The sequence below is a fragment of the Triticum dicoccoides genome, chromosome 1A (assembly GCF_002162155.2).
Source record: "Triticum dicoccoides isolate Atlit2015 ecotype Zavitan chromosome 1A, WEW_v2.0, whole genome shotgun sequence".
Lineage (NCBI taxonomy): Eukaryota > Viridiplantae > Streptophyta > Magnoliopsida > Poales > Poaceae > Triticum > Triticum dicoccoides.
In genome coordinates, this window is record NC_041380.1 from 518,947,295 (window position 1) to 518,958,221 (window position 10,927).

Genomic DNA, 10,927 nt, shown 5'->3' on the forward strand with positions numbered 1-10,927 from the left:
GAGATCCCGGACGTCATGAGGAGTTCCGGAATGGTCCGGAGGTAAAGAATTATATATAGAAAGTGCTATTTCGGCCATCGGGACAAGTTTCGGGGTCACCAGTATTGTACCAGGACCACCGGAAGGGTCCCGGGGGTCCACCGGGTGGGGCCACCTGCCCCGGGGGGGAACATGGGCTGTAGGGGTGTGCGCCTTGGCCTATATGGGCCAAGGGTACCAGCCCCAAGAGGCCCTTGCGCCAAGAGATAAGGAAAGGAAGAGTCCTAAAGGGGGAAGGCACCTCCTAGGTGCCTTGGGGAGGAGGGACTCCTCCCTAGCCGCACCCTTCCTTGGAGGAAGGGCCAAGGCTGCGCCCCCCCCTCTCCCTTGGCCCTATATATAGTGGGGGGAAGGGAGGGCAGCCCCATCTAAGCCCTGGCGCCTCCCTCTCCCTCCCATGACACATCTCCCTCCTCCCGCAGTGCTTGGCGAAGCCCTGTTGGAATCCCGCTACTTCCACCACCACGCCGTCGTGCTGCAGGATCTCCATCAACCTCTCCTCCCCCTTTGCTGGATCAAGAAGGAGGAGACGTCGCTGCTCCGTACGTGTGTTGAACACGGAGGTGCTGTCCGTTCGGCGCTAGGATCATCGGTGATTTGGATCACGACGAGTACGACTCCATCAACCCCGTTCTCTTAAACGCTTCCGCATAGCGATCTACAAGGGTATGTAGATGCACTCTCCTTCCCCTCGTTGCTGGTTTCTTCATAGATAGATCTTGGTGATACGTAGGAAAATTTTGAATTTCTGCTACGTTCCCCAACACTTTTGTCCTACCCTCCCGTGGCAGCGGGGTCCTAGCGGAAACTAAGGGATATTAAGGCCTCCTTGTAATAGAGTACCAGACCAAAGCATTAACACATAGTGAATACATGAACCCCTCAAACTATGGTCATCACTGGGAGTGGTCCCAATTATTGTCACTTCGGGGTTGCTGGATCATAACACGTAGTAGGTGACTATAGACTTGCAAGATAGGATCAAGAACACACATACATTCATGCAAACATAATAGGTTCAGATCTGAAATCATGGTACTCGGGCCCTAGTGACAAGCATTAAGCATAGCAAAGTCATAGCAACATCAATCTCAGAACATAGTGGATACTAGGGATCAAACCCTAACAAAACTAACTCGATTACATGATAAATCTCATCCAACCCATCACCGTCCAGCAAGCCTACGATAGAATTACTCACGCACGGCGGTGAGCATCATGAAATTGGTGATGGAGGATGGTTGATGATGATGATGGCGACGGATTCCCCTCTCCGGAGCCCCGAACGGACTCCAGATCAGCCCTCCCGAGAGGTTTTAGGGCTTGGCGGCGGCTCCGTATCGTAAAACGCGATGAATCCTTCTCTCTGGTTTTTTCTCCCCAAACACGAATATATGGAGTTGGAGTTGAGGTCGGTGAAGCGTCAGGGGGCCCACAAGGCAGGGGGCGCGCCCAGGGGGGCAGGCGCGCCCCCACCCTCGTGGACAGGGTGTGGGCCCCCCGACGTGGATTCTTCTTCCAGTATTTTTATTATTTTCCAAAAATACGTTCCGTGGAGTTTCAGATCATTCCGAGAACTTTTGTTTCTGCGCATAAATAACACCATGGCAATTCTGTTGAAAACAGCGTCAGTCCGGGTTAGTTCCATTCAAATCATGCAAGTTAGAGTCCAAAACAAGGGCAAAAGTGTTTGGAAAAGTAGATACGACGGAGACGTATCAGGCATCTCCATAGTCCGTTGATTAGCCGCGTTGATGTGAGACCTTCTCCTTTTTGTCTTCTCCACATAACCACCATCATTATATCCTATTCCACCCATAGTGATATATCCATGGCTCACGCTCATGTATTGCGTGAAGGTTGAAAAAGTTTGAGATTACTAAAGTATGTAACAATTGCTTGGCTTGTCATCGGGGTTGTGCATGATGAGAGCATTCTTGTGTGACGAAAATGGAGCATGACTAAACTATATGATTTTGTAAGGATGAACTTTCTTTGGCCATGTTATTTTGAGAAGACATAATTGCTTAGTTAGTATGCTTGAAGTATTATTGCTTTTATGTCAATATTAAACTTTTATCTTGAATCTTTCGGATCTGAATATTCATACCACAATTAAGAGGGTTACATTAAAAAATTATACTAAGTAGCATTCCGCATCAAAAATTCTGTTTTTATCATTTACCTACTCGAGGACGAGCAGGAATTAAGCTTGGGGATGCTTGATACGTCTCCAACGTATCTATAATTTTTTATTGCTTCATGCTATATTATATTCTGTTTTGGATGATTAATGGGATTTGTTATACACTTTTATATTATTTTTGGGACTAACCTATTAACCGGTGGCCCAGCCTAGAATTGATGTTTTTTGCCTATTTCAGAGTTTTACAGAAAAAGAATATCAAACGGAGTCTAAACGGAATGAAACCTTCGGGAACGTGATTTTCGAAACGAACGTGATCCAGAGGACTTGGACCCTACGTCAAGACATCAACCAGGAGGGCACGAGGCAGGGGGCGCGCCTACCCCCGGGCACGCCCTCCACCCTCGTGGAGCCCACGTTGCTCCATCGACGTACTTCTTCCTCCTATATATACCTATGTACCCCCAAACCAACAGAGGCATCCACGAAAACCTAATTCCATCACCGCAACCTTCTGTATCCGTGAGATCCCATCTTGGGGCCTTTTTCGGCGTCCTGCCAGAGGGGGCATTGATCGTGGAGGGCTTCTACATCAACACCATAGCCTCTTCGATGATGTGTGAGTAGTTTACCTCAGACCTTCGGGTCCATAGTTATTAGCTAGATGGCTTCTTCTCTCTTTTTGGGTCTCAATACAATGTTCTCCCCCTCTCTTGTGGAGATCTATTCGATGTAATCTTCTTTTGCGGTGTGTTTGTTGAGACCGATGAATTGTGGGTTTATGATCAAGTTTATCTATGAACAATATTTGAATCATCTCTGAATTCTTTTATGTATGATTGGTTATCTTTGCAAATCTCTTCGAATTATCAGTTTGGTTTGGCCTACTAGATTGATCTTTCTTGCAATGGGAGAAGTGCTTAGCTTTGGGTTCAATCTTGCGGTGTCCTTTCCCAGTGACAGTAGGGGCAGCAAGGCATGTATTGTATTGTTTCCATCGAGGATAACAAGATGGGGTTTATATCATATTGCATGAGTTTATCCCTCTACATCATGTCATCTTACTTAAAGCGTTACTCTGTTCTTTTGAACTTAGTACTCTAGATGCATGCTGGATAGCGGTCGATGTGTGGAGTAATAGTAGTAGATGCAGGCAGGAGTCGGTCTACTTGTCTCGGACGTGATGCCTATATACATGATCATACCTAGATATTCTCATAATTATGCGCAATTCTGTCAATTGCTCAACAGTAATTTGTTTACCCGCCATAATACTTATGCTCATGAGAGAAGCCACTAGTGAAACCTATGGCCCCCGGTCTATTTTCCATCATATTAATCTTCCGACAACAAGCTATTTCTGGCACTATTTATTTTGCTTTCTTTACTTTTAATCTTTATCATAAAAATACCAAAAATATTATCTTATCATATCTATCAGATCTCACTTTCGTAAGTGACCGTGAAGGGATTGACAACCCCTTTATTGCGTTGGTTGCGAGGATTTTATTTGTTTGTGTAGGTGCGAGGGACTCGTGCGTGGTCTCCTACTGGATTGATACCTTGGTTCTCAAAAACTGAGGGAAATACTTACGCTGCTTTACTGCATCACCCTTTCTTCTTTAAGGGAAAACCAACGCGGTGCTCAAGAGGTGGCAAATGCCCCGGCTGCTGATGATTTCATGCCGACGAGAGGGAATTAATGATGTGGTAGCCGGCAAACAGATTCGAAGGTATTTTATACTTGTTTCATATGTTTAATTCTTGGGGCAAACTAACCATGACAAGTTTCTTTAACCACTCATGGAAACATAAGTGACATATCCATATCATGCCATTTCATAATTTGGTAATCCTTCCGCGGGCTAATGACCAACAAGTATATGGGATCAATCTTAGTCCCTTCAATAAGTAAGAGTGTCAAATCCAACAAGAAGCAGAAGGAAATGATAAGCAGTTTTCAACAAGGTATTTTCTGCTGTTGTAAGTATTGGTAACATGTAGTTTGATAGCAAGATAATTCGTAGCAAGTAACAATAGTAACAAAGGTTTAGCAAGGTGGCCAATCTTTTTTGTAGCAAAGGACAAGCCGAATGTACTACATATAGTGAGTAAAACGTTCTTGAGGACACGTGGATCATCTAGTTGCGTTCATCATGTTTAGTTGATTCGCATTCACTACTTTGATAATTTGATATGTGGACGGGTGTTAGGGTGTTGTTCTTACTTGAACAAACAACCCGCTTATGATTACCACCTCTCGCAAGCATCCACAACTATGAAAGAAGAATTAAGATAAATCTAACCATAGCATGAAACATATGGACCCAAATCAGCCCCTTATGGAATAGTGCATAAACTAGAGTTTAAGCTTATGTCACTCTCGCAACCCATCATCTACTTACTACTCCATAATACCTTCCCCTAGGCCCAAACATGGTGAAGTGTCATGTAGTCGACATTCACACGACGCCACTAGGGGCGTGTTTGGTTGCCTGGACAACTTTTGCCTGCTTCGTATGGGGGATCCTGGCTGACCCTGGCCTGATTGAGATGATACAAGGATGAGGTGAGAAGTGTGTTTGGTGGACTGTAGGATATATGTGCATAACAATTGTTGTATACAAGAGACGTTGTTTGGTAGACTGCATTAGAAGTTCCTAAAAATAACTTCTAAATGATATGAGATGCAAACTAGGAGTATCAGGAAAGGTGTAAAGTGATACAAAACACAACATCTTTGGCATCAAATATCTATCATCATCAATCCTCTAGTAGAAGGGAAAGTCTAAATGTTTATATTTTTAATTTTGTCCCGCTAGAAAGAAATTGGAGAGGAGACCGGCTATCACCTCCCAACACCGATAACAGAGAAATAGAAGAGGTGTGGTGAGGTCCACTCCCTGGATCTCAACGAGGGGCGAGTCGGATGAGGAGGCGAAGGATCAGAAGGTGGCAGCGATGGGCAATCTGAGAACCGGCGGAGGAGGAATCGAGGAAGTCGGGGGACGCCACAGGGAAGAAAATCGGTGTCGGATCTGATCTGGCAGGTGCCTCGCGCATGGAGTAGAGGAGATGTGATGGGGAGCAATGGCGGCGGAGGCCCGCGGTGGTGTGCACAAGGGCGAGAGCGAGCCAGAAACGCAAATGAGGGAGTTGTGGTGAAGGGGAATCGCTATCCCAGCGTGAAGTTGAACGCGCGATGGGATTGGAGAGGTGGGTGTAGGAGGTTTGCACCAGCTCGTGCCTGCATGCAAGGAACAGAGGATTCCTGCTTATCCGCTCAGCCTGGCTTGGGAGCCCTATTTGCATTAGTCGGGCCAGGCCTAGTTACGTGTGTAGTCTACCAAACACCCGGTTTATTACACAGGGGATGCAAGCTGGATGCGAGTCGGGTAACCAAACACGCCCTAGAGGAATAACAACATATGCACCATCAAAATATTGAACGAATACCAACTTCATATGATTACTTATAATAAGACTTCTCTCATGTCCTCAAGAACAAACGGAAATACTCACAAATCATATTCATGTTCAAGATCAGAGAAGTATAATATATGATTGAGGATCTAAATATATAATTTTTCACCAAATAAACCAACTAGCATCAACTACAAGATGTAATCAACACTACTAGCAACCCAAATGTACCAATCTAAAATTTGGAGACAAAGATTGAATACAACAGATGAACTAGGGTTTGAGATGAGATGGTGCTGGTGAAGATGAGTCCTCCCACGATGAGAGGAACATTGATGATGCCGATAGTTTCGATTTTCCTTTCCCGGAGGGAAGTATCCCCGGCGAAATCGCTCTGCCAGAGAGCAAAGTGCTCATGTTTAGGTTCCGCCTCGAGACAGCAGCTCTTCGTCCCGAAAATATTCTTCTAATTTTTTTCTAGGGAAAAAGGCTTCATATAGAAGGGGGCCACGAAGGCCTGCTGTTGGGTCCACAAGCTTAGGTGGCGCGCCCCACCTGAGCTTGTGGTTTTCTGGTGGGGTCCCTCCTGGTGATTCTTCTTTTAGTATTTTTTTATTAATTCTAAAATAAATCTTTGTTAATTTTTAGATCATTTAAAGCTCCGGAGAATAGCTATCTCTGTGTAGCTCTTTTCAGATCCAGAATTCCGGTTGCCGACTTCCTCTCAATATAAATCTTGCATAATAAGAGAAAAGGCATTAGAATTGCATCATAAAGTGAAATATGACTCTAAAACATTGTAAATAATAGTAGGAAACATAATGCAGAAAGAATATACGTACATTTTTGGGACAAATCAACTAAATTTTTGTTTGAATTTGAATAATGTTAAATATAAAAATCCATAGAAAGAAAGTTTAGCGCATAATGAATGTACGTAAATTCTTTGGGACAAATCAACTAAATTTTTGTTTGAATTCGAACAATGTTAAATATAAAAAATCCAGAGAAAGAAAGTAAAGCGCAGAATGAATGTACGTAATTCTTTGGGACAAATCAACGAAATTTTTGTTTGAATTCGACCAGTGTTAAATATAAAAAATCCAGAAGAAAAGGAAATATAGTGTTGTATGAATGTACGTAACTTTTTTGGGAAAATCAACGATGTTTTTTTCAATTCAAATAATGTTAAATATAAATATCAAGATTAAAGAAAATATAGTGTAGAATGAGTAAATTCTTTGGGACAAATCAACGAAATTTTTGTTTGAATTCAAATAATTTTAAATCTTAAAATATAGATAACAGAAAATATAGTGTAGTATGAATGCATGTAATTTTTTGGACAAATGAACTAATTTTTTGTTTGAATTCAAATATTTTTAGTCCAAAAATCTAGAAAAAAATATAATTCAGAATGAATGTATGTAAATTACATTTAAACCACCAGCCCCTCCTTTTTTTCATTTTATTTGAGGGACTCTGTGTGCGTCAATAAAAAAATGCAAGGCTGTTTTCTGAAGAAAAAATCTGGCACGCCAGGGAAGCGCGAGATACGGCTGGATATGGGAGGAAGCATCGGTATTTGAATTATCGGACAAGTTCGCTGACAAAAACACGTATTTTATAAGTTTATATACCAAACTGACCGTTACATGCAAGTTCTATGACCCATGATGTATTTACCTCTTGAAGAAAGTCCTATGCTTCATTAGAAAGGAAAAACAGGTCACTTATGCTGCATAACCCACAGTTTCAGGACATCAGCACCCACTCGACAAACAGCTGCGGACGTTCTACTCGCAAAGATTCAGCAATATTAACAGAAAAGACACATCTGCGCTGACACGATTTAAGATACCAGCGCGATGAAATTATGAGACGAGGCAAACTCTGGTCGGAAATCTGTAAACAACCCAAACTGCAGCGACATCTACTGCACAAAGCTTGACTGTACTAAAATGAACCTCTACACACGAGGTGATGAAGGGCGCAGCTTTGTCTCTAGAGGTTGTTCACCTGACCGTAGGATAGCCTTCGCCTGTTGAGGCTTTCAGCAGTTGAAGCTTCAGTTTTGTAGGACCTGTATTCCTACTCCGAAAATGAACCACCATATTTGCATCTCTGACTTTCTTATGGGCGCAAATCAGATAATGTACGTATGTCCCTGCCCCTGAATCACTGCTATGATTGCCACGCCCATCCAAGTTCAGTATCAGGATCAGTCATGCAAACCATACCTGCTAGTTTACTGAAACTGGAGTTATCATGGAACTCTGAACCATCCCCACTTGCTTGCATACTGCAGGTCAGGCTTCCATTACCTACAGACTCTAATTTAACCCAGATTATGAATTGCAGATAGTGGTGTTCCTATTTAAGGCTTCTACAGAATGAAAATGGATGTCTCGTTGCATCCTTGTAATGTGCAAATTAATGTGAAAGCAAATTTAATTAGTAAAATATCATAATCAGAAGTGCTTTATTAAGCATTCTACTGAGATATGGCTGCCTTAGGTATGCTTCTGGCTTCTTTAATTTGGACAAGCTGGCCATATTTGCTTGACTACCATGACCTACGTAATTAAAACACTGACCTTGTACAGCTAGGAATCAGTAAGTTCCTGGAGGACAGTCTGACCGACTACAAATTACACTTGACCAGATTTTTCATAGCAAAGGATGCATTCCAGAACTTGCCACCACATTGTGTGACGATTCGTGATTCGACTAGACAGCCTGTGCAACTTCTACTCACTTTATTCACTGCTACTCAATGTAAAATATTAGGAGACCATGACAGTTCTAATGCAAAGGATACAGAGGAGCTAACTGCAGTCCCCTCCACATTTTCTCATCCGGGCTTGGGACCGGCAAAGGCAGTGTTAAACTACTCCTACTTAAACACAGAATACAGCTAACCATACAAGCCACGCAATCAACCGAAGGCAGCATTGGCACGACACACGATTGGCAATAAATATTCACACAACGTTTTCACAACATCATAAAACTGACATGCGGCGCAAACAAAGAATGCCATAAATTCCAAAACCTGAATGGCAGTAACTAATTTATCTAGTGGGATGAGCGAGATTCAAATCTTTGCATTGAGAAAGCTTTCGTAGTTTATACAGACAGGGTCAGAGGACCCATAAGATGTGTGAACAGATACTTACGTGTCTTTGAAACCTATATAGGATTTATTATGTAGTATGAAACAGAATGGGTTTGTCTCGACAGGAATCATCAAATTAGTACTTTTGCTAGTTGCCAATTAAAGAGAATATGTGGTTCAAGATTCAGAATCCAGATCAAATTAGCAGTTCACCAGAAAAGAAGGTCAATTAGCCATTAGAGGACTGTCAGATGTGTGAACGCCATGAAATTATAGATTTACGTAATTGAAGATTCCATAATCCATATCAAATTAGCAGTTCGGCCGAAAAGAAGGTCAAATTAGCCATTAGAGGACTGTCAGATGTGTAAACGCTATGAAATTATATATTTAATCAGAATATATGTAATGGAAGATTCCATAATCCAGATCAAATTAGCAGCTTGCTGTAAAGAGATCAAATGAGCCATTGGAAGACCGTAGAGATGTGTGAGCGCTTTGTGTCTTTAAATCCAGGATGAATGAAGTAGGAAACAAACTGCCGTATGTTGAAAGTAATCAGCGGGATTCATCATCAAATTTGCCAGAGTGTTTAAGAATCATCAAATTAGCCAGACTGTTTTGCTATTTGTCAATTTAACGTAGGAAGTTCCCCAGCAAACCGAGAAGATGCATTGAAGATTTCCAGATCTCACAGGAGAAGCACCAATGAGAATAACATCACTTCTGAAAATCAACTCCATACCAACGAGTGTTCAGGGCAAAATATTTGTTCAGAACCTTCAACTCTCCATTGTTTTATACTCCTAACATATTTAATAGCCAAGTATCAAGTCATCAATATTACCAAACTACAGGAGGCCACTACTGTTAAACCAACACAAATGCGAGGGTGGGATCTTTCAGTTATAAATTATGTGCAAACTAAAGAATGCATGGACAAGAGTATGTAGAATAGTAGACCGACAAATCCAAGTATAACCAATTCATATATTCATATAATATGCTTAACATTTTTACTGCATTTAGAGCTCATGTACATGCGATCTTTACTTCCTATTAGGTGATAAATTTGCAAGTTGAAAGATACAAGCAGCCAAATATCAAAACCAAACTTCCTGAAACAGTATGGTAACCCGGTAATTAATAGCCAAATCAAACTTTGATAATCTGCTATACAAACTGAGTACGAACTGATATTTCCATTCTGGACCTTTGTTTGAGACTTCTAGCATTTTCTTGATTCGAGCAAAAGATGAGATCATATTCCATCCAAACCACATGCAAGTTGAAGAAGATACCGTAACCAGTAAGGTGGCACAGCAGAAACGAAGTAAGATGATTCAGGACAGTTGAAAGAATCAGATGTGCACACTACCAGCTCCAAGCTGCACCAAAGATATGAGGCCACTGAATGCAAGTTCAAACTGAAAACTACCACAAAAACCATCATGCTTCAGGATCACTAATCAGAAGTCAAAACCATCAAGGGAGTCCATTTGCTTCACCAAGTCCCCGCGCTAACTGACTATCCAACTCTACAATCTTGCAATAAAACCTCCAACAATGCAAATCAATGAACGGCCCAAATATAATCAGCATACTTAAAGTTTCTTCAAGGAAAGTCAGACCATAGTGAAATCTGGTAAATCAGTTGAAACAGGCATGAAGTCCAGGTGCAAGTTTTTGTGGTTGAAGAAGATTCCGAACGAAGATCCCAAACAGCCATCAGGCGAACATAAATCGAAGAACTTAATGTATAGCCACTCAAATCTGACGTCACCAAGCACAGATGAGGAATCCAGTAAACCAATGTGACGAAACATGGGAAACTGACCTGCCTCGAGTCCCCTTCACCATACGTTCACAACCCACATGGAGCTTTACTTCCCGACCAGATCAAGATCCAGTCCTGCAAGCCAAATTGTAGAGGCGGCGATAACAAATGAAACAAACAGACCGTCTACGAGACACTGACCTGACTCCATGTACAGAGCAAAGGTTTGGGCCCAAACTCCTAATAACAATTATATATTGCCAACCCACACACGCAGAATACCAATAAAACACAGGGATCAAGAGTTTAGTCATTGCCCACATGGCCTGGGCTAAAGAAAAATCTGCAACCATAGGAAGGGCAGGGGCAAAAACCTATATCAGAGAGATGGCCAAGTAACTAAATGAAATTAAAAAAAAGGAAG

At 42.1% G+C, this 10,927-nt stretch overlaps 1 long non-coding RNA gene across 1 annotated transcript; it reads right to left on the reverse strand.

Annotated features, from left to right (window-relative positions):
- Window positions 1-5,700: 5,700 nt before the first annotated feature.
- Window positions 5,701-8,479, reverse strand: LOC119284992. Its single transcript, XR_005139308.1, has 2 exons — window positions 7,628-8,479; window positions 5,701-6,343 (listed from the first exon to the last, which is right to left on the reverse strand). It is a non-coding gene; the product is annotated as an uncharacterized LOC119284992 (long non-coding RNA).
- Between the last annotated feature and the right edge of the window lie 2,448 nt (window positions 8,480-10,927).